Here is a 25,934-nt window from a genome sequence, read left to right on the forward strand (position 1 = left end):
ATATCTGAAACTGGATTCTTAATTACGCAAATTTAGGTCATATTTGTTCAGGGGTTCTCCCCTTTAAGTGTTTCAAAATTGAAATTTTAAAAGTGGAACTTCAAGCTATCTTTGATGACATTAAGGCTCTGTAGCTCCCATGAGAAATTTTTTAGCTAGATTTTTACAACGCTGAGGCAATCTTTGATTATGTAAAAAGTGGAGAGTCAACCGACCCCTGTCCCTACCCCGAGTCACCGCCACTGAATTTATTGAAAAAAAAAAATGCTAAATAAAATATATTCTGAAAATATGAAATGCAAAACGCATCATTAACACTGGCACAAAAAAGGGCTGCATCACTGCATTTTGTTTTATCTTTACCTTTGTACTTAGGAGCAGGAACAGCCAATGTCTAAAATATCAGTTTTGAGAAAAATTGGTTGTGAAGTTTAGTTTTTTCTGACTTTCTATTTCCCACCAAAGCCGAGAGATATTTTGAACAAATCAAGAGATTATTGTCTCAGGCTACATTAGGAATTTAATTTTAAATATTCTTGAATTGCTAGTGAAATACGTTGCTTTTGCTCTAAATAAAAAGACTGATTGTTGAAAAAGCAAGCAAATAATATAAATGCTATAACTTAATACAAGAGCATAAAACAACCATCACATTGGTTGTCATTGTACCGAAAAGTTAACGACTTCGTGAACGTATTTCTATCCAGTGGCGTTCCTAGAACGGGTTTGAAAAGGACCGGTAATATGGGGTGTCACCCCCCCCCCCCCCCCATGTCAATGTTTTTCGTAAACATAAAGATTATTCGATTTTCAGAAACAATGTTTTATTTCTGTATTGAAACGAAAGTTTGCATTGAATAGCAAGTATTATGAACACATTTTTTGTAAAATTGCCCTAGGTGCATTTGTAACGTTCTTTATAATTTGTGATGAAATTGGACTGCTGAAATATAATTTTAAACACATTTATGGAAAAATTTAAGATTTAAGGTATTAATGTTTTTCGAACTCATAAATCCTAGAAGGGTGTCACCCCCCCCCCCCCCCGGTGGTGTCCTTACTATTTCTATCATCGACTGAATTTGGTAAAAATCTGACACTGGTTATTCTTGCAGAAAATACATTATACAGGGTGTTTATGAATTCTTGCACTCGTAAAGGAAACTAATTGGGAAAAAAAAAAAGAAAAAACAACTTCTGATTTAAACATTTTTTAAAAAATTGTGGTCCTTATATCAAACAGTTTTTTTTTTTTTTTCACGGCGTTATACACTTCTACAAGTGCAACTTTCTTAGTTCTGAAGTTCTGAGAAGATTTAGACGCGCACAGATAGTTTTTTTTTTTTTTTCACGGTGTTATACACTTGTACGAGTGCACCTTTCGTAGTTCTGAATTCCCGAGAAGATTTAGAATCGGTGCCAGGCACTAGCTCAGCCAGAATTTATTTTCTGAAGACTGAGGTTTTTATTATTGAACTCATATTAGTATTTTAAATAGGAATTAAAAACAGGTTCTGGGGAGTTGATCCTCAAAACTTCCATTGCAGTGCCTTTGGATGTCTTTTCTAAGGCATACCTACGTAAGTCATGACCTACATGCCTTTATCTAATATTATACTAATGCGGGAAAAAAACTTTTGAACAGGGCCAATTTTAGAAAGAATTATGTATAAATCTTAAGTTGTATTTTTAAATAAATTTTCTTTAGCAATGCTAGACTTTACAAACACCCTGTTTATATTTATGATTGAAAACTGGGTCGCTAATACTAAATGGTCGAGAACCGCTGCTGTAACCCATTTATTTCCTATAATAATCATTATAGGCTGTATAAGACCCAAAGCATTGCCGCCATGGAAGAAATTACAAGGACACATTAAAATACGAGCATTATGTTTTAAAATAATCAGCTACTGAAATCAAAATCAAACGTTATTTACTATTAAGTACATTATCAAGTGCTTCTCGATGTGCATTAATGATCTTTTTTAAACTACCTTTTTTACCCTCCAGACATTGACTCAAAAAATCTAGATAAAATATGTTCATAAATTATTTTTGCACGCTAATTCGATGGATGATGTTAGTCAATCTTCATTTGCTTATTGGGAGCTATTCTTTTACATTTTTGTAGATAAAATCCCTCACAGATTCTTTGTACAGTTGAAGGCAGGTCATTGTGTTGAGTAGAGGGCACGAGTCTTCTTGCAGACTCAGAAGTGGTTACCTAGCACAATGGCCATGATGCAAATGACATATGGTAACTTGCGTCGTCTTATTGAAACAAATTGCCACCGGCTGAGATGAGGTGGGCTTCTGGTTAAAAAATTTCAAATAACGTGATGTATGATTTTGAATTTATGCTAGTTTGAGTGGACACCATTTGTGCTCCGTTGAACACCTTCGAATCGGCGTTGAGAAGTAAAATAAAATATTTTTCTTTTTGCAAATCGTACCATTAATGGTGAAAACCATCCAGTACGTCCAAGTTTTTTTTTTTTTTTTCATCGGAAAATATGAAAAGTTGCCATCGAAATCCAAAGGAAATCCGTTTCTTGCCGATTTCCAATATTGCACCACCTACAATATCAAATTTTGTAAGTGTTGGACATAATCCAAGTTTAGCACATATAATATTAAGATTGATTTTTTGAACAGAACGCTCTGTTGGGCTAGTTTGGTAAATTCATTTATTTTTTAATTTCAATATAGAAATTCTTTTCTTAAAGCAAGCTTGTCTGGACATTGCCTGTTTCTGACTTATAGCTACAGAAATAGGTCTATTAGTACAGTAAAAATAGGGGTCGGACCCAAACATCCAAAAAAAAAAGCTAAACCTGGTGCAAATCATTTATTACCCTCCCAATAAGAACGGATAAAAAGTCCCACCCCATTGTGCGTCGGGTTTTGGAATGGGGGGCATCTAAAAATTGCTGTTTTGGGTATTTTTCCAGAATTTTTAGAGTAAATTTAAAGTGAGAATATTATGTTATACTAAATTGAAAAGCATGAAACTAAAGGTGTTTGACCCCCAAGAGGGATGACATAACCCACCAATGCTACAGAGCCCCCCTATCCCCGTAAAACGAAGCAGTATCCCCGAACCCCCCCTCCATACATTTCATATGGAAACATTATTTTATGCTAAGTTAAAATTAGAAATCGAGTGTGTCCATCCTCCAAGATCGATGGTGCACCTCCTCTCAAAGCTACAGCACCCCCCCCCTCCGCCAAATGAAATAAATCCTCACCTCCCCCCTTTTATTTCAAGTAGAAGTATTATTTCATGCAAATCTAAAATGCATTAAATCAGGACTGTCCACCCCATAAGAACAGTAGCTCACCTCCGAAAACGAAATTATGTACTAAAGTATTATCCTTCCCCCCCCCCACCCCTCTGATGGTGCACATTTGATTAAGTGGCCAGAAAAATTACGCTGAACTGTTTTTTGCTTTTAAATGATTTCTCCTAAGCTTGTAACAAAAAGTCTTCGTTATCAAGATGTTTTTTTGGAATCTAGAACCTCAACAAAATCGTTATTGTTGCATCTATGTCTAACACAGTTTGTGCATATAATTGAGCACTTCAGTCTACTTTCAAACTTTTCAAACATTCACTATATCCAATGAACCCCTCAGAGCAAGCACAAGATTTGAGACGCAGAAAGTCTTCAAGAGCAGAAGGCTTGGCTGTTGTAATAGGACTTCATTTATATTTCTGTGGTGCTTTCTTTGCACCCATCAAATATGACACTAGCTTTTCCATACTTACAAGTTACCTATACACTGCATTGCTGGCATATTTCCTTGAAGCTTACAGATCATTACGAAAAATATGATCAAGCATGTATCTTCCATCTATTACATATGAGACAGTGAGAAGCAAAGGGATGTAAGTGGCAAAATTAAAAATTTGGAGATAACCAGTACAAATGGTTGGTAAACCTCTCCTCTATCTTGAGGCAAGAGATGGCACTAGTAGACCTTCTACTACTAGTCTGGTACTAGTAGTAGTTGCTTCTATACAGCATGATTCAGAAAAGAAAATCAGTGAAACCTACCTAGGATCTTATCTTTAAACGCGTTTTATTCAAAACTTGAAAATGTCCACTTACATCCCTTTGCTTCTCACTGCCTCATATATGACACCAGCTGTTCGTTTTGTGATGATGGATGAACCTTTTGCTTCAAATAATACCACTTTAACAATCCAAGATTTCTTTCCTTCTGAAACCAGATTCATCGAATACTGATGGAGGATCAGCGCATAACTCGTACCAGAAGTTTTTAACAACTTGTTATTCCATCTTTACTGTTCATACCATTCGGTGTAAAAGATGGTTTGGGCTTACACATCTTTACAGATAGTAACTACTCTCGTAACAGAAGTTAAAGACATAACTGTTTACCTCCTTTTGCAAAGAAATGCCACAATATTGCCTTCAATATCCTTTGATGTTACTACCCGAACGTTAAAGGTCTCATCGCAACTCATCTTATCATCAGCGAGCAATACCACTACCAACTTGAGAGGGAAGAAACTTCTGGGGGCTTTAGAAACGGATTGTGATTTCCAAAGTGGGAGACAAAAAGGTGTAAATATTTAGCATTCTATTGTTGTATTGCTCATTGCTCTCATCAAGACTTGTTCTATCGTTGAATCACTACAGGTTCTGGACCACCTGAATTTGTCACTGCGTTAGATCGTTGGATAGCAGATGTTTTAGCTGATGTTTGATGTGATCAAATTTTTTTTTATCGCATAATGTACTCAAAAGTTTGAGATAGTGTTGCAAGTATATGTCCGCATTCACATAACCAGCTGTGTAAAAGAGAAGTAGCTCAATGTTTGCCAATGAGAACACCCCACCGACTTAGAGGGTGCAGAATTGCAGCATTGCCCGTCTCACTGTTGGCAATTTCGGTTTGTCCCCCTTACGGTGATGGCAAAAGATTGTAGAAAAGTTGAAGTAAGTTAATCAAGAAGAAGTAGGGAAACTTTGGTCAATTCGGACTTTTTTTTATGCCGCACAGGAATTTTGTTTTCCAGCGCTCTAAGCAGTTTAATAACTCCAATTACAAATAATTTGGTTACTGAGCTCGCTTAGATCTTTTAGAATTATCATTCTGACATCACCATATCATTGTGTGGCAGTTTGTACTTCGGAAAAGTTTAAATCAGGGAAATTTTTTCGTGAACTTCACTGCAATAGTTGATTTTAGAATGTAAATTCAGGGTCCCCCCCCCCCCCCAAAAGCGATGGCGCACTCCTTAAGTGTGACGGAGTATCCATCCAGAATAAAAGCTCTCAAAAAAGAAAGAAATACCCCTTGAAAAAACTGCCTTAAAAATTTCAATGACGCAAAGCTGCTCCATGAACCCCCCCCCATTCCCCCCCCTGCCTGTGCACCCTTGTTGATTATAATTTTTTTTCTGTGAGAGTTTATTATTTTACTATTATAGAGTGGTTTCTGCGAGGTTTGAGAATTTTTTTTAAGTAATAAAAATTATTTTTATGAAAATAGAGGATTATTTCGTCCCCCCCCCCTTCCCCCCAAAATCCGACGCGCAAAGTGCTGGGACTTTTTACCCCTTCTTGCTGGAAGGGTAAGAAGTAATTTGCAACAGGTTTCACCTTTTTTTTTTGGATGTTTGGGTTTGGCCATTTTTTGGCCTAATTTTACTGTACTATATCTGGATGCTTCTTATTTGAGATATTCTTTTGGAAATCTTTTTGCAAAAAGTTATAAACTACTGTTTATGTTTTTTGCTGTTTCACGTCAATTCATTCCACATTTTCTATGAGTAATAATATTCTCCTTTTTCGACAGCTGCGTGCAATTCTGCGTGACGAAGAATAAGATAAACAGAACAATTTTACTGCGTAATAGTTTTAAGTTAATTTAAACAATTATATCCTGTGGTTAAATAAGTTTTTGTCACGACCGAAGTGAAATGCCTGTACTTGTATTTTTTTTTCTTACTATCATAAAAATTCATGCATTTAAATCATTTTAAAAATGTTTAGGATGAAACTTATTAAAAATAATGCTTCATTTCAGACATATTGTAACCTTCAAAAAAAGCTTTGCGTAATTTTTTAGCTGTTAGGTATTTTAGTATTTAGATTTTTCGATGGTTCTTATATTTCTCTCCATGGCTGTAGTTGAACTTTTAACTGGTGATATGGAGGGTCTTGCACCCCAGAAGATTTGGGCTTATGCATTTGAACGTTTTGTACTGTTTATATATAGTATATGACTTTGTATGTGTTATCATTACGGTACTGTTTCAGTTGAATGTATATACATAAACAATGACTCATTGGACGTTTTTCTAATTTGCTAAATCTTGTAGTTCACAAGAAATATAATGTTGAGGTTTCGACCTCAGCACTTACGTTACAAAGCAAAAAAAAAAAAAAAAAAACTTCTCACCAGTTAAGGGTTAATATTTTTTTTTTTTTTTTTTTCATGCCTGAAATTTAAAAAAAAAAAAAATGTTACTTTGCTTGTGGAATTTTGACGACAATAAAAAAAAGAAAGTAAGTTTACGAGATTAAAAATAATATTCGTAACGGGCTTTTTCCCCCTCTCATTCTGATGAAACTAGTTGCTATGGAATTTTTTTTTTTAGTCTCCCGGGTGACCTGGCGCGTGGGATTTGTTGGACTCTACTTATATATATATATATATATATATATATATATATATATATATATATATATATATATATATATATATATATATATATATATAAACCCTTTTCTTGACTGTTTTTTCCTCTTTGTTTACCATAAGATTGCCTACTAGATTCATTTTAGAGACCCATTCAACATACACGCACATTTCTAGCTCTCACATTTGAATTATTGCACAACATAAAAGAAATCTCAGGAGTACCATTTTTGCAGCGGTTTTTCTTTGAGGTCGCGAAACGACGAAGATTATCTCTTTTTATTATATATGCCTCCTCATTTCTGCATTACTCTCAAAGGAGAAAAAAAATATCTTGTTAAAAATAGGTCTGTTAATTGGTTGTTTGACTTGTAGGCAGCTGTTGAATTTTCCTTTCGGATTCGGTCACGAAATGACAAAATTTATAGCTACTTTCCGTTTTAATTAATGATGTGTCGTGTTACATTTTGAATTAAGTAGTGAATGCAGATGTATTGTCTTAAATTAATAATATCTCGTAGCTCAATGCAGGATTCTCCCCAGTGAATAACATTAATCATGACCTCTTTTGAAATATTTACTTAAATCCGGGAACTTCGTAGGTTACAAATAGCGTTTTTGATGATTGAATTTCCCATTTTTGGTTAATTAGAATAGTGACTGTAGATGAGGTTTACTGCCATAAAGATATATTTTGTTGCCGAGGGTAATATTTTTAAAATGTTCATTGTTAACATTGATTGCTGTAAATGTTTGCTCAAATTGCAAACCGGGCATGTAATTTGGTTACGAATTCGTTTATTAATTGTTCAGTAAATACATATAGTAGGGGAATGTGGGGCAAAGTGAAATAGTTAAGATGACTGAGCTCTTTCAAGATAAACAAATTGAAATTTGTTTTGAAAATTACGGTACATAGAGAAGGAACATTCTGTTTTATTTAAAAATTTGCATTGAAACATTATTTCAATTTGTTTTGGAATCAATTTGCATCTTTAAAAAAAAAAGTGGAAATTTCCCCCTTTTTCTTTCGGGAGGCAAAATGAAAAATTAAATATTTTTCTAATCAATTTTTAAAAAAATATTTTTGATCAAATGAATCAGTAAATAAAATTTTGAATCGATGCATGGAACGATAATGAAATAATAAACGAATAATTAAATTAATTAATTGATGCATGAAGAAAAATAAATGAGTGAGAAAACGAGTGAATGAATAGAAAATATGTGAATGAATGAATAAATAAGTTAATAAATTAATGGAGAAATGTAAACGAATTATTTAATAAATGAATACATACGTGATTGTGTGAATTGACAAATGATTGTGTGAGTAAATGATTGTGTGAGAAAACGAAATAATCTATTTCACTTTGTCCCATCCACTTTGCCCCGCATTTAATTGATTAATTGTACAAAATATTTAAAATACAAATTAGCTTAATATTAACCAAATGAATACAGCTTCGAATATTAGGAGGTCTCAATTAATGTTTAAAACGTTAATAACAAAAAATGTAGGGGACGCTGCTGTACCCACGGAAAAAATTTACTTTTCAATTTTTGCTGTACTCTGGGAATGGATAATCAATCGGAAAATTTTTCTGGCAGAATCTGCAACTTATCATCTAAGTTTGGCAATTTTTGTCCAGGTGAAAATCTTAAAACTTTCAACTTCACAAAAATTTTTCTTAAAAACCATCTTTTTTGTCCGTGGGTTCAACACCCCATTCACCCCGCGGACAGGTGCCTTTGTACCCATGGACATACAAAAATATATATAAATAGGTCTGAGGAACTCAATTATACTCAATACATTTTCATAAGCGGAAATTCAATTTCGGACGTTGATGACAAGGCACCATTTTGATGTACTTCACATTGTAAGCAGAATCACGTGTGACCCAAAGATACTAAAAATTGCAGTCCGTGGGTACATATGGTTATGTGTCCTTGGGAACAAAGGTACGCTATTTGGTTTTGAAAGCCAGTCACATCGAAAGGACCACAGTTTTACAACATTAAAAATCAGAAATAAAACCTTCAAAATATAGGGAATCATGATACCTACAACAAAAATGAATAAAAAAATCCATGACGGACGAAAAAAAAAAATGAAATTGCTCATGTTTTTTTTTTTTTTTTTTTACTTAGATCCTATTAAAACCGAAAAAATTTGATAGAATCTTAAATGTTCGTTTGATGGCGTTAAAACTTCCTGGGGTACTGGAGAGGGCTGTACCATACACGTTGAACCTCAATTAAGCTCTCTCTCGATTATACCCGGAATTTTCCGACCAACGTCCGTAGGTACAACCGTCCGTGGGTACAGCAGCTTCCCCTATCATTTTATAATAACAAAAATAAATTTTAATTTACAACAACTTTTACAATATGAGTATTAATTTTTGAAAACAGCCTATATTGTTGTATGCTTTAATTTTCGGCGGCATTTTTTCCCCTGACTGGAATAGAATACATGTGCTACTACATGGTTAAAATATTACTAGTTTGGTGGAACTATAAGCAGAGTGAATATTTCACTATTTCACATTGCCCCGCTATTTCACTTTGCCCCACATTCCCCTACATGGTATAAAGATATCATGAAATAGACGAGAATTAATTAAAGCTGAGGCTTCAGCTCTTGAATAACATCGACAATCCTTTAAAATCTCCTTTAAGACAACAGTACTTAAAAATTTCCTCTGAAATAAGAATGATCATTTCGCAAAACATCATTAATATAACCAGTTAGAGTTGAGGATTTTTTTCCCCCAATAACTTAAATCTCCAATTTAATTTGCTATGTTTGATAATTATCGACAACTTAGTTTTACGAAAATCTTTTAAAATAACTATTAAAAATATATTTTTTCACTTTTAATTAGTATTCTCGCTAATTGAAGACCCACATATATGCACTGTGTGAAATAGATTCGCCGGAAATTTCCTAATCCACTGGTATTGGTCTCAAAACCGTACATATGCAGAAACATACATGCATACTATAGTATGCTCACCTGTTTTAATGGTGTGTATTCTATTTAAAAAACTAATAATTAAAAATATATATGTGGCCAAGAAAGAAAAGAAATTGCGAATTTAATTCGTCGAACACATTCTGATGTTAAAGCAATAGTAGACAGTTACAATACTATACTGATTAACATCATGTGGTACCATCCAGAGCAATATTTAGTCAAAACTAATTTTGTTTTAATATAATTATTTTTTAATTTTATTATTAACGTAATTACTGATATGGCTGACAACGATTTTAAACTGAATTACTCTTAATTTATTGCATAAATATTTGATAAAGAAGCGAAGAATTCACTTTGTAAATAAAATATTTCTTTTATTTTCATTTGAGTTTCTATATTTAACTGTTAAACATTTAGAATTTATGGGAACGAATTTTATTGCTGTATCTCTTTTAACTGTGTCGTTTATTGTAAAAGTGGTTTATCTCCACATTTTTATAATGCCTATTTGTTTGCTAATTGGTATCACATTTAGTTATATCTAAATAAAATATATAACTAAATAAAGATGCAACTAATAACGTATAAAAGCAAAGCTCTTTTCGGAAAATAAATAGCTAATGACTAATAATAGCTAAACAGTAGCAGGAAAAATTTGCCGGGTTTTATATAATAAGGCATAGCAAAATCATTTACAAGAAGATATACCACTTTTACAATGAACGACACAACTGTAGTTCAAGTATTAATTATATACCTAATGTTAACAGATATGCATTGTTGAAGTTTTGATTTTCTCCTTATTTATGTTATTTGTTATTTGCTAGCTTTACACTGTTTTACGTTTGAAAATGTAAGGTATTTATTTTTTTTAACCTATCTTACGTTTTTGGCGTTATTTCGTTTGTTAAACGTTATCACCGCCTGCTCTTTTTTTTTCCATGCCCTGTAGCTAAACTCACGTTGCCTTTTAGTGCTTTGTTTATCTATAATTGACTTGAATTCACTATTTTATGCAAAACGTTCTGCAGTATTCCCCAAGGAATTCGAAATGAGAACACCTTCTGTTAAACGTTAAAAGACGAAGAATATTAAATTTATGTAAATGGGGAAAACATTTGTTTATTTGTGCGTGGATTTTCCTTGGCAGGTATTTGGAAACTGTTTCGATACTGTAGATTTTTTTTGGCAAAATTTGTTAACTTAGTGATTTTTTCCAACAAAATCTTCCGTTTTAAATCTTTTTCCAACCCTCGTTAAATTGTTTTGTTTTACAGCTTTTCGAACAGCAGTTTATCTATAGTGGAAACATTTAAATAAAAATAGATAAAAAGAACTCTACGAAAACAATCAATCTCAAGTCTTTTTTTTTTTTTTTTTAAAGATAGATACTTTTTCGGTATATTCGATTAGTATACGCTCAAATATGGAATAAAAAAATATATATATTTTCTTTAGTTTAAATGTCCTGCACATTTGATGCTTCCCCCCAAAAACAAGTATTCGAAAGTATTCGAATTATATTTTCAGCGTTAGAAATAATTTCCATAATTTATTTGCAAACCTATTTTATGTCGCAATTTTAAGCAGTATGATGTTCAGACCTTCTATCAGTAGGTCTGAATGTTCTCAAGCAGGTCTTTCAACGGCCTTGTATTTATATGCGCCCTGATGGGAGGTCACGGGAAGTGTTTTTGACGTCACAAAAATTTTACTTAGCCGGCATTTTTTTTATGAAGATTCGGCAAATTTGAGGACATAATTGTAGTTTTTAAATGCCCGGATAGACCAATTTCATATGTTGTAATGTATGCATAGCTGTATTTTATCGTTCGGTAAAATTTGAAGTTTCAGCAAATTGAGAATTTCTACCCTGTCGAAAAATGTAAGTTCAAGGTGTATCAGTAGTAATTGTGAACTAAAACCTAAACTAAATAGCGGGGAAAACTTGCCATCAGGTCAATGGGGGCATAATAATCAACGAGCAAACTCCCTGAAAGCGAACAATTTTTATTTTTCATTATTGTTACAGTAAAATTCCGTTACAACGAAATATCCAATACATTGAAATTAATTTTCAGTCCCGATTTAATTTTCGTTTCAGAGCTTGAATTCCATTACAACAAAATTCTCGTAACAGCGAACGAAATTCTCGGTCCCTTGAAGTTCGTTCTTACGGATTTTCACTGTATTTATTATTATTATTATTATAATCATTATTTATTTATTTATTTATTTTTTGAGCCAAAATATTTCTACCGACTTCCAGGTCAGCTTATTCTGTTTTGGGAAAATATCTTAATCATTCATTCCGAAGTCAGCCAAAAGTGAGTCACAAATCCTGAGAATAAATGATGACGGTCTTTAAAAAAAAAAAATGATGGAGTTCGAAAGCATTTAAAAACCATATACAATAAAATCCCTCCAATGCGGACACTAACAGGACAAATGTTTTTGTCCGCAATAAAGAGGTGTCCGCAGGACATGGGTTTAATCATCGATTGTTATTTGCCTTGCAATCGGGGAATTAAAAATTGTCCGCATAAGAGGGGTGACCGCATTTGAGGGGTGTCCGTTAGGAAGGGTTTTACTGTATTTGGTTTACGCCAATGATATCATATCCGAGGTACTTGCTTCCGAAGATATTGTAAATCGAATTCGAGCTAAAGCAGATGAAAAAAGTAATGAAAGCAACGATAATAATGGCAAATGGGAAGAACTTCAAGCTCAACTACATGTAACATACTCTATAGCATTTGATATTCAGAAACACTTCTTTTTTTTTTTTTTTTTGAAGCCAGGGGTGAAAATGACGATGTTTTTTCGGCCATGAGTATTCCTCTTAAAAACAATAACATAAAAATGCGACAATTTGACATTTAAAAGCAAATTATAACCTACTTCTTTGGAACTGAACAGAAATAATGATTTTAAAAAAAAATCATGTATTAACTCTTAAGGCTTTTTTCATGTACCCGTTTTTTAAGAGTACTCAGTTATAACGAGCAAATACCGCAGTCCCTTTGCTCTCGTTAGAAGCAAATTCGACTGTATTTCAAAGAAATTGAAAAAAGTTTCATCGCTTTAACTCGGAGTGGTTTTGGCTACGCATGGCTGGCCTGAAACAAAACTTGAAAGTGCCTATTTTCAGTAATCATTATTTTGTGGTTACATGGTTTTTGAATCCGTAAGAAGCGTTTTTTCTATTAAAGATTAAGCTTCAAAGTTATACTTTCCACGATCAGCAGGATAGATTTAACAAAACTGCCTTTAGATAAGAACTTTATAAATTTGTTTTATGTCACACTCGATTGACCTATCAGAAAAGCATAACATTAAGATGCTTTATCTCAGTTGTCATTATTTTGTCTTTGCATCCTCTTTGAACCTTTTTTTTTTTTTTGCACGAAAGACACAGCTTTTAAGTGATTCCTTTTCTTTTTTTTTTTGTCAGTGCGCTGTATTTAACAAAATTGCGCATTGGATAAGCGTTGTATAAATTACGAAAAGTTTTGAAGCATGTTTTATAAATTTAAAATAGTTTCTCTTTTTTCATTTTTTAGCGTACACCCCAAAATATTCTCTCTCTCTCTCTCAAATAATTAAATAATTAAATGCACAGATTTTTATTATTGTAGCCATTTAGCAAAAAACCTTTCAGAAATATGAAATAATAAAAAAGTCATTTGAAAAAAAAAACCATGTAAATATTTTTTCTTTCCAAATATCTTTGAAAGCAGTATCACTAATCATTCAAAATTTGTTTTAATTCTCCTAAAATACGTTGCTGATTGCTAAATAAGTGTGCGCACAGAGTTTGCCAAAAATATCTTGATTTTACTGAAATTAAATAAAAATATTATAAGGTCACTTTGAAGTTAAAGCCGAGATCCATTGCATCCCGCCTGAATGAAAATGGGGTTTCCATCAGTCAAAAGTACTACTGTTAGTCACTGAATTTGGTAGAATGAGAAAAAAAATAATAATAACAACATGGAGCGAGGAGATTTTTTTATTTTCAAAAAGTTTAACTTTTTATAAATTTTTTAAAATGTCCGATTTTTCAAACAAGGCGTGGTCTTTCTGACGTCACAAGTAATAATCTTTGGCGCACATTCCACTGGCACGCTGAACGTTTACGCTTGCTGTCTACCGCGTTTCCAGATTATGATAATTCAGAAGCGCATTAAATATTGCGCTCTACGCTTGCTATCAACCATATTGTTGCCAGTACATGTGAGTAAAGAAGCGAATTAAATATTGTGCTTTGCTCAAATCGCATCAGTGAATGACATTTTATCATTTGTGATGTCATGTGCAGAAACCGTAAAAAAGGAAATTAAATCTGCGTACCGATTAAAAATATTTTTTAAAAATATTAAACTTTGTCAAATTATTTAAAAAAATTTCCAATCCAGTGTTTTTACGCATGCTCTTTCGAAAAAAAAAATTCTTTTAAAATTTCGGAAATGACCCCATTGAAATTTTACGATTAAATTTAAGTAACGTTTGCATGAATAAGTGCTATAGTCAGAGGAGTAAAAAGCGAATGAACTAAGCACGTCCGTAGCATGATACGACTATCGACCGCCGCACCCAGCCGTGCGGGGGGCCCGCTACGCGGACCCCCCGAGCGGAGGAACCTAAGGCCTACGGCTAAGAGGTGGGGTGTGTGCGGAGAAAAGTACATATAATGTTGTATCCGAAAAACTAAATTCAGTTTCCAATATTTTTTAAAGATATAATTTTCAAGACAAGTCGGCGCTCTTTTATTTGAACTTTGAATTTTTATTAAAGTGCGTCTTAAAATATATATTTCTTTTCCTACCTTAATTGTTGATTTCGCTACCAAAAAAAAAAAAAAAAACATATGTTATATAAAACTACCAGCAAACGTACGAAAAAGTAAATAAACAAACAAAAGTAAATAGTAAAATGAATTAATTCAAAATAAATAAATAAAATAATAAATAAATAAGCTACTTCCGCTGAAACTTATAATTTTACTAATTATTTGCACGGTAGGATTGTTTTAAGTCATATTTTCTTTTCATCCTTAAAAAACAAAGGAATTCTACCGCCAACTACACGGATGTATCACTTGCTGCACAAAACACGTTTTTCATCAATTCCTACATTCATGCAAATTGCAGATAAGCGTGGGCGAAGCTGACAATGAAAAAGATCCCCCCCCCCCTTCTTCACTTGTTCACGGGCAAAAGTCAACAGTGTTGTACTCTTACAAACTGTTTTCCTCGTTTCCTTATTTGCATTTATTGCTAGCAAATCTACGTTCGTTGACCTCAACCGAACACTTTCGTATTTAGTTTTTATTAACATTGCTATCCCTTCTTGTTAGCCTATTGTCTGAAATTTCAGCTTGAGCAAAGGATCAACACCATTAGACAGTTTCTTTGTTGTTCTGGTATGGATTGATGCGTTGAACTTCACAACAGCTTGCATATATATAGAGCGAAGTTAAGGCATAAAATGACTGTCTGTAATGGGAAGCCCACGGTTGTTTTCCTAATTCATCTTAAAACACTTTTTCACAGCATTTTTTTAAAAGTAAAACAGTCTTATGTAACGTCAGCTTGCTGTCATTTCTATAGAAATTATCACATGTGGGTGCTACCTCTTACCTGGTGAGGCGGGCTGTATCACACCCTTGCAAGAATTGCTTTTTGCTTTGAAAAGTTTTGTATTGTTTTGATATTTGGCTTTATATGTATAGGCACTCACTTATTGCTCTGTTTCAGTTTTATTTATATAGAAGATAAATAGTACAAAAACCCTTGGAATATTTCCTACCTAAAATTTGCTAAATTTTGTTAAGGTAACATGAAATATACACGATATCACTCTAACATTTGCCACGTCACATTTAAGTTTTGGCATTATCATTATAACCATGTGTTTATCATGTCTTTAGAAGTTAACTGCGACTTCTGACAGATTTTTGCGTACCCCAAGTGTGTACCCTCCCTCCAGTAATTCCCCCAGTGTACCACTGGTTGAGAACTACTGCCATTGTTGGTTACAAATAATGGCTATGTTTGTATTTAGTTTCTAAAAGTATACTTCAAATCTGTGTTGTTCTTAAAAGAGAGCTGTGATATAGTTCAGTTCTCAGTGGTTATATATATTTTTTAAATTTTTTAATTCAAGCAGGAAAAAATTAATTTTGCCAAAATTGCGTTGATGGAAGATGGAACATTTCGTTCTCACCGAGAGAGTTGAGTCGATTAAATTTCTGAAATATGTTTGAAATGAAATATCATTAATACGTTTTCTCAAAATATCTCCAATTTCTAAGCTTTCTCTTTCCAAAAAGAGGAGTTTATGAAAAAAAATTCTTTGATTCTTTCTCTCTTTTAATCTACGTGACTTATAAAAAGAAATTCTGAAAATATAGTCATTTCAAATTGTGGCTGTGAGTGTTGTGCATAATTTATATCATTTTTTAAATGTCTTACTTTTGGGTCATATACTCGAACATCTGATTGTAAAAGTAATTGATAGCAGCTGCCGAAGTTGTTAGAACGAAGAAATTTGCATGTGGGGTTGTTTTTATTAAAGTCGTTCAAAAGCTCAAATTTATGATATGCAGGGCTTGGCATTCGTTCAAAGGTTCTTTGAATAGCTAAAGCACTTCTTGTTATGTTTCAATACAAGAATATTTACCAATTAATTTTACTCATGAGAACTTTAAAACTGCAACCGTCTTGTATGACTGGAGATGTGTTTTTCTTTTATCTCTTTTCATGATTAGATGTTTTGCAAACATTTCCAACTTGAGCACATAGCTCTCTTATATTTAAGCCATGTAACATTTTTGAATTTATTAAAATCCTAATTACTGTGCCATTTTAATTTATTGTTTACTGTTTCTTATTTTCCCCCCTTTGCTACTACACATATATCTTTTGAAAACAGAAAAAAATCTTTTAGTCCTTGACATACTGATTGCGTGTGTATCAGAATAACTTCACTGTTGACATCCGTATTTTGAAAGACAATTAGAGTATTAATTACAACTATCAGAAATCTTTAAGAATAAATTTGAGGTTCAATTGATTTCATTGAAAAAAATTTTAGATTTTTTTTGTGAGAAATAATTGATTTAAGGAATACTAGATACAATAAATATATCGTCGCCTCAGATCAACTGTAAGACATCTAATACAGAACCACCCTCTTCCCAAGTATGAACTTTTCCATACGATAAGGAGAATAAATGTGACTTTGTAGCCAATAAATTGAATTTGGTGTAAAGCAAGCCGGCAGCAATTTTTAAAATAAACCATTCAATAAGCATACCGTTGTTAAAAGTTTTCCTTATTTCCTCTGAAACCTCCCCTTTACAATCTTGAAACAAATCTAATCAATCTTTGTTTGACCACTGGTAAAATACATACTGCATAAAGTTTTCCAAACTGTAACTTTATATTTCAAAATTAATAAAATCTGCTAGAACTGAAAATTCTGCGGGCGCCAGTATTTTCACGGATCTGGTCAAACTCAACGAAATTTTTCATACAGTGAAGAAGGTAAAAATATCCAGGGAATTGAAAGAAATAAATGCTAAAGTTCTGCATCGCGTTATTAGATTCTACCTCAACGATTTGACGTTTCCGAACAAAAGAAAAGGAGAGCCCGAATTTTGAAAAGCGCTGTGAAAACCTTTCGTCTCTTGTATTGACGTTTTGTTGAAAGAGATTTTTTTTTCTTTTGCCGAGAAAAGTGGGTGCTTGGAAAAAACACAAACGCCTTGACAAGAAATTTTTAGGTTTGAGCTTGAAATGCTATGCAAAGAATTCGCAAAACTTATTTCAAAATTGCATTCTGTGTTTTATTTATTGTATTTTATTTCATTTAATTCAAAATTAGTTTCCATTTTTATCTGCCGGAATCGTGTAAGTAACATCAGAGTTTCCCAAGCCATGACGCACTTTTTAGGGACCTAATCTTTGATATTGTTTCCATTTAAATCCCGGTGTAAATTTTGTCCTGGGTACAGACATATACTTAACTAGTTGGAGAAAATCCGCTCCCCCCTTTTTAAATATTTTCGTAATTATTTTTTTTGTCATATACGGGAAAATGGTACAGTGACCGCCGCTTATATGAAACACATTTGTTCTAAACAGTTTTGATTCCATAAAGCGGTTTATTCAATTAAGCGGCTACTTCAATAAAGCTGGATTTTGATGTTTTTGAGATTTGATTCGTTTAAGCGGCTGATTCAACTAACCACAGATTCCATTAACCGGCGTCCACTGTACTAAAAATCAAATCAATGACGAAGCGTATTTTCTGGCCAAAAAGGGTTTCCGGGGACGAAAAAACTTTAGTAGAGATAAGAAGTAGAATTAAACATTTAACTAGTCGACCCGTGCGGAACTCCGCACTGTGCTTCGAATCGTTTCATAAGGTATTTCGCTCTTTAAGGATTTCAAAGGAAGAACATTATGAAGAAGAACCGAAAAAAAAGTAAGCGCAGAAGAGAAGGCATGTAATTTAAAGACATCAGTAACAAAACCTCGTTAACTACAACGTTGAGATAATTTGATCATCGCTCACCTTTTGGTCGTACATATTTTCAATTCAAACATAAATATCATTAAAAGTGTGGCTGAGTAGTGACTCGTGAAAAAGAAATAATTGTGCATGTAAAAAAACAGGTTGTGGCAAATACAGTCCTGCCCATGTGAGCATCTGACGGAAAAAAAAGAAATATTAAAGAGATATTTATTGGCACGGATTCGAATTGGCGCCATTCTGATTAACAGCCCGACACCCCAACAAACCTAGCAATTGCGCCTTCCTTTTCGAAAGCTATTCATTGAAGGAATGCGTAGTAAAAAACAGCAAAAAAGCTTTTTGCCAAAAAATAAATAAATAAATAAATAAATAAATAATAATAATAAGATCATGCTTCTATGTTTCGTCATTAACCAGCATGACACGATTTAAAATTATTCGAAAAGCATGGAATTTGATTAAAGAATGACGAAGATCTCACATAGCGATTGAAACGAACATTCTACAGAAGTAATAAATTAGATTGAAAATAAGTGTTTTTATCTTTGAATATTGAACTATTTCACTTAGAAGGTTGCTTTAACAGTTACGGCTTAAATGCCCGCACATGTTTCTCTTTTAATGAAACACTTAAAATTCAAAACCAAAACCAGTTGAACTGAGTCCGTTTTTTAACTGTAATTTTTCGAACGTAGACAAAATGTTTTTTTTTTTTTTTTTTTCAGCAGAAAGCAGAGGAGTAGAAAATGATTTCTTGCTAATGAAGTTGATAATAATTTTAATGCTTTATATCGTATTCGCGCGAATAAAAAATTAAAGGTTTACTGGGTGAAACTCGTAGTTTTAATTTGGCGTAGTATTTTTTCATTTGTACAAAAGGTCGAACACTGCTATTAGAAACATCTACATTTCAGCATACAATGAAAATGTTTTTCTGCACAAAAAGAATTTCCTTTAGGTAAATCTAATACTTGTTTATGCTTACATTATGCTGCGTGGTCTGGATGTAGTCAAAGCTTAAAAAAAAGGAAGAACACTCTTCGATTAACAGTCAACTTATCCGAATGATAACTGTAGCCTGCATAAAGGAGTCGAAACACCAAGAAGCATTCCCACTGCATTTATTTTATTACGTTTGTATGTTATGAGTACATGTAATGCGTAATACTAATATAAATTTGATATTCTTTCGGACAGCCCAAACTTGCCCGAAGTTCAGATAGTTTATAGCCAAACGCTCTACCGAGAAAAACTTATCAATTTAACCGAACAACTAAGTCCAGTGCTTTTAAGCTTTATTAAAATATGAACACACACACAGGCTTTTTTTTTTTTTGCCGAAAGCGACGTAAAAAATGGAAAACTGCACTAGAACTTTGCTTTTAAAAAATGCATAAGAACTACAGGCAGCATCAAGGTTTTGAAACAGCAAAGGGCGTTTTCGAAAACTTGATTTTTCGACCGTAAGTCTATTTTTGTTCATTAGCCAGCCTGATAAGTTTTAAAATGAGAAGGGAATAATATATAAGATAAGATATTGAAGAAACATTTTTTTTATTCTTGAAAATTTTTACAATTTGTTACCGCAGGCTGCTTGAACCGTTATGACTTAGATGGCAGCACGTATTCATCATTTAACAGCACGGTTAAAATACAAAATAAATTGAACTATGCTCTTTTTTAAGCGTAGCTTTTCGAATGTAGTAAAAAATGTGATAAGCTATTTGTTTTTTTGCAAAAAGAAGAAAAAATATATATTTTACCCTTCAAATTGAGGTAGTAATTTTTTTATTTGTACAAAGAGTCAAAAACTCATTAGAAGAATATATATTTCAATATACGATTTATTATTTTTTTCTGAACAAAAAACAATTCTATTGTAGTCTGAAATCTTAAACCTGTTACTTATATTTTCGCTTACATTATGCTTTAATTTTCTTACCAGATCCAAAGCTTAAAAAGAAAAAAAAAACGTACAATTCCGAAGTAATTTAGCACAAAGTCACTTCAAGTTTTCATATCAGCAATTAGCGTTTCCTTCTCATTTATTCTATTCCTTCATAGTTGTTATTCACTTAATTAAGTGTTCATGTAATGCGCGATATTTCTCTAATTTTTTGTTGCAGATTGTCCGGACGTGGGCCCGAACACGCATTCTCCTGGTTACGAAGAGAAAGCTCTGCCGATCAAGCTATTCAGCTCTGTCGGTTATAGCGCAAATTAAAGTTATAAGTTTAACCGAAAACCTCATTCTAATTCTTTAAAACAGGTTTTTCGGCTGAAAAAAAAAACAATTTTTAGACCGTGGGTCTATTTTTCGTCAGTAGCCAGCACCATAACCTTTAAAATAAGGCGTAAATCAAAGAAATCGATCAAGAATTGAGGAAAATCTGGCGTAGAAACCAAAAACAGGCTACAGAAATAATATATAAGGATTTTTAATCCCTTTTTGCAAATTGTTCTCATTTTATATGACAAAACGAAATTTTTCGCCAATCGAAAAGAAAAAAAAAAAAAAAACTTCATCACTTTACAAGTATATTTCTGTTTCAGAAATGAGCTTTGAAATTAGTTGAAAAACAATACTATAAAGAATTAACTAATCTGTCGACTCATCAAAAACTCGACTTCGGCCAAATGGTGCATTGTCAGTTTGGAAAACATTGCCTTTCGTCATAGATACTTGTTTTTACAGAACATGTTCGAAGTTAGCTCCTAAAAAAGAAATAAAATTTTGTGAGATACGTTAATCAAACATAAACTTAATATGACATTGAAAAATATGAAATTGCATCATAAATAGCTGCATAGTGTGCTAAAAATGCATTATGTATTTAAAAAATACTATATTTCAGATTTTTTTTCTTTCTCTTTCCCCCCCCCCCCATCATCCTTATAATTATCCTATATTTTGTTCCGATTCATACACATTCATTTTAATCCTTAAATGGATATTTGATATCAAAATTCCAAAAACAAATAATAATAATTGAATTAGAACGATTAATGTCTTTGTGGAAAATGCAACTTGAGACACTTGGTGAACTTCTTCTAGGCAAATTTTATCATTTAAAATAATAAATGTTTCTTAGCTATCATAAATATTTTTGTCTCACTCATTTTTTCAAGTCGGATGCAAAATAATGAATTGTTCCCAAATTTCCGTTAAATTTAGTTATTAAGTTTTATACTTGTAAATAACCTTAAGTATGGATATGGTGTGAATGCATTTCAAATTTGGACTCTGCATGTTCCAATTGCATTTTACGTTTCCAAAAGTTAAATTATTGTGAAGGTAAAATTTTTAATTGACTCTAAATTTTTTCACGAGAACGATAATCCTGTCTATGACCTTTGTTTAAAAAAAAAGTTTATATGAAATTATTTTTAACTTAATTCTTTAGTGCTTCTCTGTTGTAGCAATAATAATTTTTTCTGCTCTAGTTTACATTGAATCTAAAACTTAGTTAAGTTTCAAAATCCATCATTAAGCTTCATTAAATTCTTCTGTGAAGAAATGAACTGTGTGTGCGCATTAGGTTTTTTTTCCCGACAAAGCGGCAATTTGATAGTTTTTTTATTTATTATTTAGTTATTTGCGCCTATTGCGCGTTTGAAGGAATCTGACATGAGAATTTGAAGTAACAGAACACGTGTTTTTGAGTACAAGGAAAGTTTTTTTTTTTTTTTTTTTTTTTCTAGCTTTTACGAGTAAATGCGTGACATGTTGTACTTTTTGATTTTTGCCTAAATTTTCATTTATTAGTTGAACACGGAAAACTAGAGCTCATTTTTTTTATAAACAGGCTTATAGCCCTACAAGAAATTAAAAACCAAAAATTTAACATTTTTGGTTCAAAATGAAAGCAATAAATTGCCGTCGTCACAGGGAACCAGAGCTCTTAAAAAAAAAAAAAAAAAAAAAAAAAAAAAAAGGCTTATAGCTCTACAACAAATTAAAAAACAAACATTTAACGTTGTTGGTTCAAAATGAAAGCAATAAATTGCTGTCACCGGAAACTAGAGCTCATTCTTTTTTTAATTGGCTTATAGCCCTACATGAAGTTAAAAACCAAAAATTTAACGTTGTTGGTTCAAAATGAAAGCAATAAATTGCTGTCACCGGAAACTAGAGCTCATTCTTTTTTTAATTGGCTTATAGGCCCTACATGAAATTAAAAACAAAAAATTTAATGTTGTTGGTTTAGAATGAAAACAATAAATTGCTGTCACAAAAGCGAACCGTTTATTAATATCATGATCGCAAAAATGATACTTTTTCTTGCCCATATATGAAAGGTACATTTTTTCGTACTCAAACACGTTTATTTCATTTCATTCTCATAACTCTGAAAACTTTTGAGTCTACTTATACGAGAAAATGCAGTACATACACGAGTCTATACGATAGAACTTCTAATTATGATATTTTATCCATCTCTTAGAAGTATGTTAGAATCAAAATTGAATTGCGCTTTGCAAAAATTGAGAAAAAAAAATAATAAATAAACCCATATTATATCTTTATGGATGTGTGTGTGTATTCCTTACATAAGTATAATTTACGTCAAAATTTAGTACAGAAGTCCTTTGTTGTACAGGAATTCAAATAGGGATGTTTTGGAAATTTAAAAAAAATAAAATCCAACGATTCTAAATTAAAACATTGAGTCATAAAATTGATTTTTTTACCCTTTGACGGGAAATTTCTCTTTTTTTTCCCCTCTTTTATTTAAGCCTGATTATTGAACTTACGTGACACAACTTTTATTTATTTATTTATTTTTTGAGATAGACTGTGCAACGCCAGACGACGCAGCAAGTAAATGAAGAAAATGAATGAATTCTATTCATATTGATAAGAAATTTAAGACTTGCTAATACAGTAAAACCTGTGTAAGTTGACCACTCGCGGTGCAGTACTTTGGTGGTCAACTTAGACAGGTGGTCAACTTATAAAGGGCGGTAATGATTTTTTTTTCTTTTTCTTTTCTTTTTTTTGTCATTTCTTGAACAATGTATTCATTTTTTGAGTAATTCACCCTTATTCTTTCTGTTCAACTCACTTTCATTGTTTAACATTATTGAAAGTGAAACAATAATTAAAAATATTATTCAAATAATTTTGTTATTTTTTCATTGTTTTTAACTATATTAGACACTGTAGTTTTAGAAATTCCATATGTGCCGGCTAATTTTCTCTGGCTTTCTCCATTTTCAATAATTTTATTAGTTTTAATATAATATTTCATATTTTTTATTAATCTCAAGTTAAACTAACTTTCTTTTTCAAGCCTTTTTTGTACAACTAATAGCACAAAGAGCAATAAGCACGACTCTCCCAGTTCATAAAGGCAAAATTAAAATGTCCTATCTCTTAATCCCTTGCACCAGAAACATGTAACTTTACTCATTAGCAGGCACCAAGACTGATTCACTTTACAAATAGACACTGCTATAGGAAACTATGGAGGGGCCCTACATATTTTGTTGCAGGGGGGCCCAAAATATATAGATCCGGCCCTGCTCTTTTTAGCACAATTCCTGTGTTGCCACAGCATATTGCAACTGAAAGAAAAGACTTTGAGCTTTTCTACCGACACCTATTTTCATTGAACAGAGTACAAAAAGCTATCTCAAATAGAACAACAAATGAAAAACAAGTTTGGAGGATAAAGAGCAGCATGCTGCTGTTTAGTTCGTAAAATGCTAGTCTGTCATCAAAGCATTAAAAACATTTTTGGAAAGCTATCAAAATAATAATAATAATAAATAAATAAATAAATAAATAATAAAATAAAATAATTTGCTGAAGAAAGTTTTAAAAAATAAACCAAGTGGTCAACTTACAAAGGGTTTTTTACAATACTCCAAACCAAAGCTGGTGTATATTGGTGGTCAAGATAGACAGGTGGTCAAGATAGAGAGGTGGTCAAGTTACAGAGGTTTTCCTTCGTTATATGAGATAGGACTAATTCCGTTCCTGACAAAAGCGGTCAACATAGACAGGTGGTCAACTTACAAGGGTGGTCAACTTTACAGGTTTTACTGTACTGCTTTTAGTATTCGTAATTTTGTGTAGTACAGTGGCCGCCACTTTTATGAATCACATTTATTCTGAACAGTTTTGATTCCATAAAGCAGATGATTCAATTAAGCGCCTGGTTCAATAAAGCTGGATTTTGTTCCGTTTTTGACAATTTGATTCATTAAAGCATTAAAGCAGTTGATTCAATAAATCACTGATTCAGTGAACCTGCGTCCACTGTATCCGTTTTTAGAGTTCAGAATTTTCGAAAACGGTTTGTAAACAGACTCTTTTTCTTCTTCTCAAAATGATGCCCTGGCTTAATTCATCACTTAAAAATTTAAGCATTTTAATAAAACAATGACGTAACATTTGTTAACTCCAACACTCTTATTTTAAGGGGTACTTATGCGAATTTACTTTTTGTATACTTTTATTAACAAAGCTTTTCCTTAACAAGAAAACTTTGAATGAAAATCTTTTTAAATATTTGCTTAAATAAATAAATAAAAAAAATAATAAATCACTGAATCGAAATTCACTCACTGAAGACATTACTGTATTTTATCGTCTAATAGTTCTTATCATTCTTCTTTCGGAAAATGAATCTTCACACTTGTTCGATTTTCATCAAATGCTCAGTCGAGCGGAAATGCATGATGAAGGAATCATAATTCTGTTCTCCCTTCAACCGTAAAGACGAGAAAAAACGTTTTTAAAAGCCGCACCAGGAATATTTTCGTTTTGGATTCAAGAAATCGATGTCTGGGAGCTTCCATCTAAAAAGAAGTTATTTGTATTTTTGATAAGCAAAATCAACTCTTCCGAAAAAGCTTGGTTTCAATTATTAAAGGAAATTTGTCGCTCTGCCAAAATGCATTAGGGGATCATATTTCTTTTTATTTTTCATTTAAAATTTACACACTCAAGTCGAAAAATATTATGACTATATTTGATTTATTTATCATATTACAGTAGAATCGCATTATAAGGACAGGGAGACATATTTTGCGCCCTTATTATTATACAGCCGCTGTATAACGACACTTAGTTTTTACCAAATATAAATCAGTGGCAATAGTTTAACACTGTCAGGGGCCGCGGTATAACAACACTTAATTTTTACCAAATGAAAATTAACGACAATAGTTTAACACGGTCGGGGGCGCCCCGAACTTAAAAATTTTATCTCTTCTCAAAAATTTAATTTGCCGAATGAAGCTTCAAATTTTGCCGAATGATAAAAAAACGCATATTTGCATACCTACCTCAAATGAGAAGGGACATTAAGGGCATTAAATAAATATATTTATGTATACACAACACTCCAAATTATCCGATTAGTCAGACAAAATTTGGTGAATAAAACTTTTTTTTTTTTTTGGAAGAGTACAGTCACCTCCCGTAACTTCCCTTTTGGGTGCTCCTGAACACAGTAAGAGTGCAAAGAGATCTATAATTAAATATTCAGTCAAACTTTGCTGAAATCGCATCATTCATTTTCTTCTTGCATGTAGAATATTTTGATAAAAAGTCTTTAAAACTATAGACGCAAAGTTACAGTAGTTATAACTTAAATATGATTAAAGCTCTTCCTGGAGGACAGCTAGTATAATTTCTCAAAACATAAAGAGCTTGGAATGGAGTGCAGAAATAAGTATCGTCCATAAAAAAAAAGTTGAACGAGCGAGACTAGA

General features: G+C 32.4%; 1 protein-coding gene across 1 annotated transcript in view; it reads left to right on the forward strand.

Annotated features, from left to right (window-relative positions):
- LOC129231459 (latrophilin Cirl-like) overlaps positions 1 to 25,934 on the forward strand; it is a 384,954-nt gene that overhangs the window by 284,564 nt on the left and 74,456 nt on the right. The gene's annotated exons all lie outside the window — the stretch shown is intronic.

Source organism: Uloborus diversus, chromosome 10 (genome assembly GCF_026930045.1).
Source record: "Uloborus diversus isolate 005 chromosome 10, Udiv.v.3.1, whole genome shotgun sequence".
In the NCBI taxonomy this organism is placed as follows: domain Eukaryota; kingdom Metazoa; phylum Arthropoda; class Arachnida; order Araneae; family Uloboridae; genus Uloborus; species Uloborus diversus.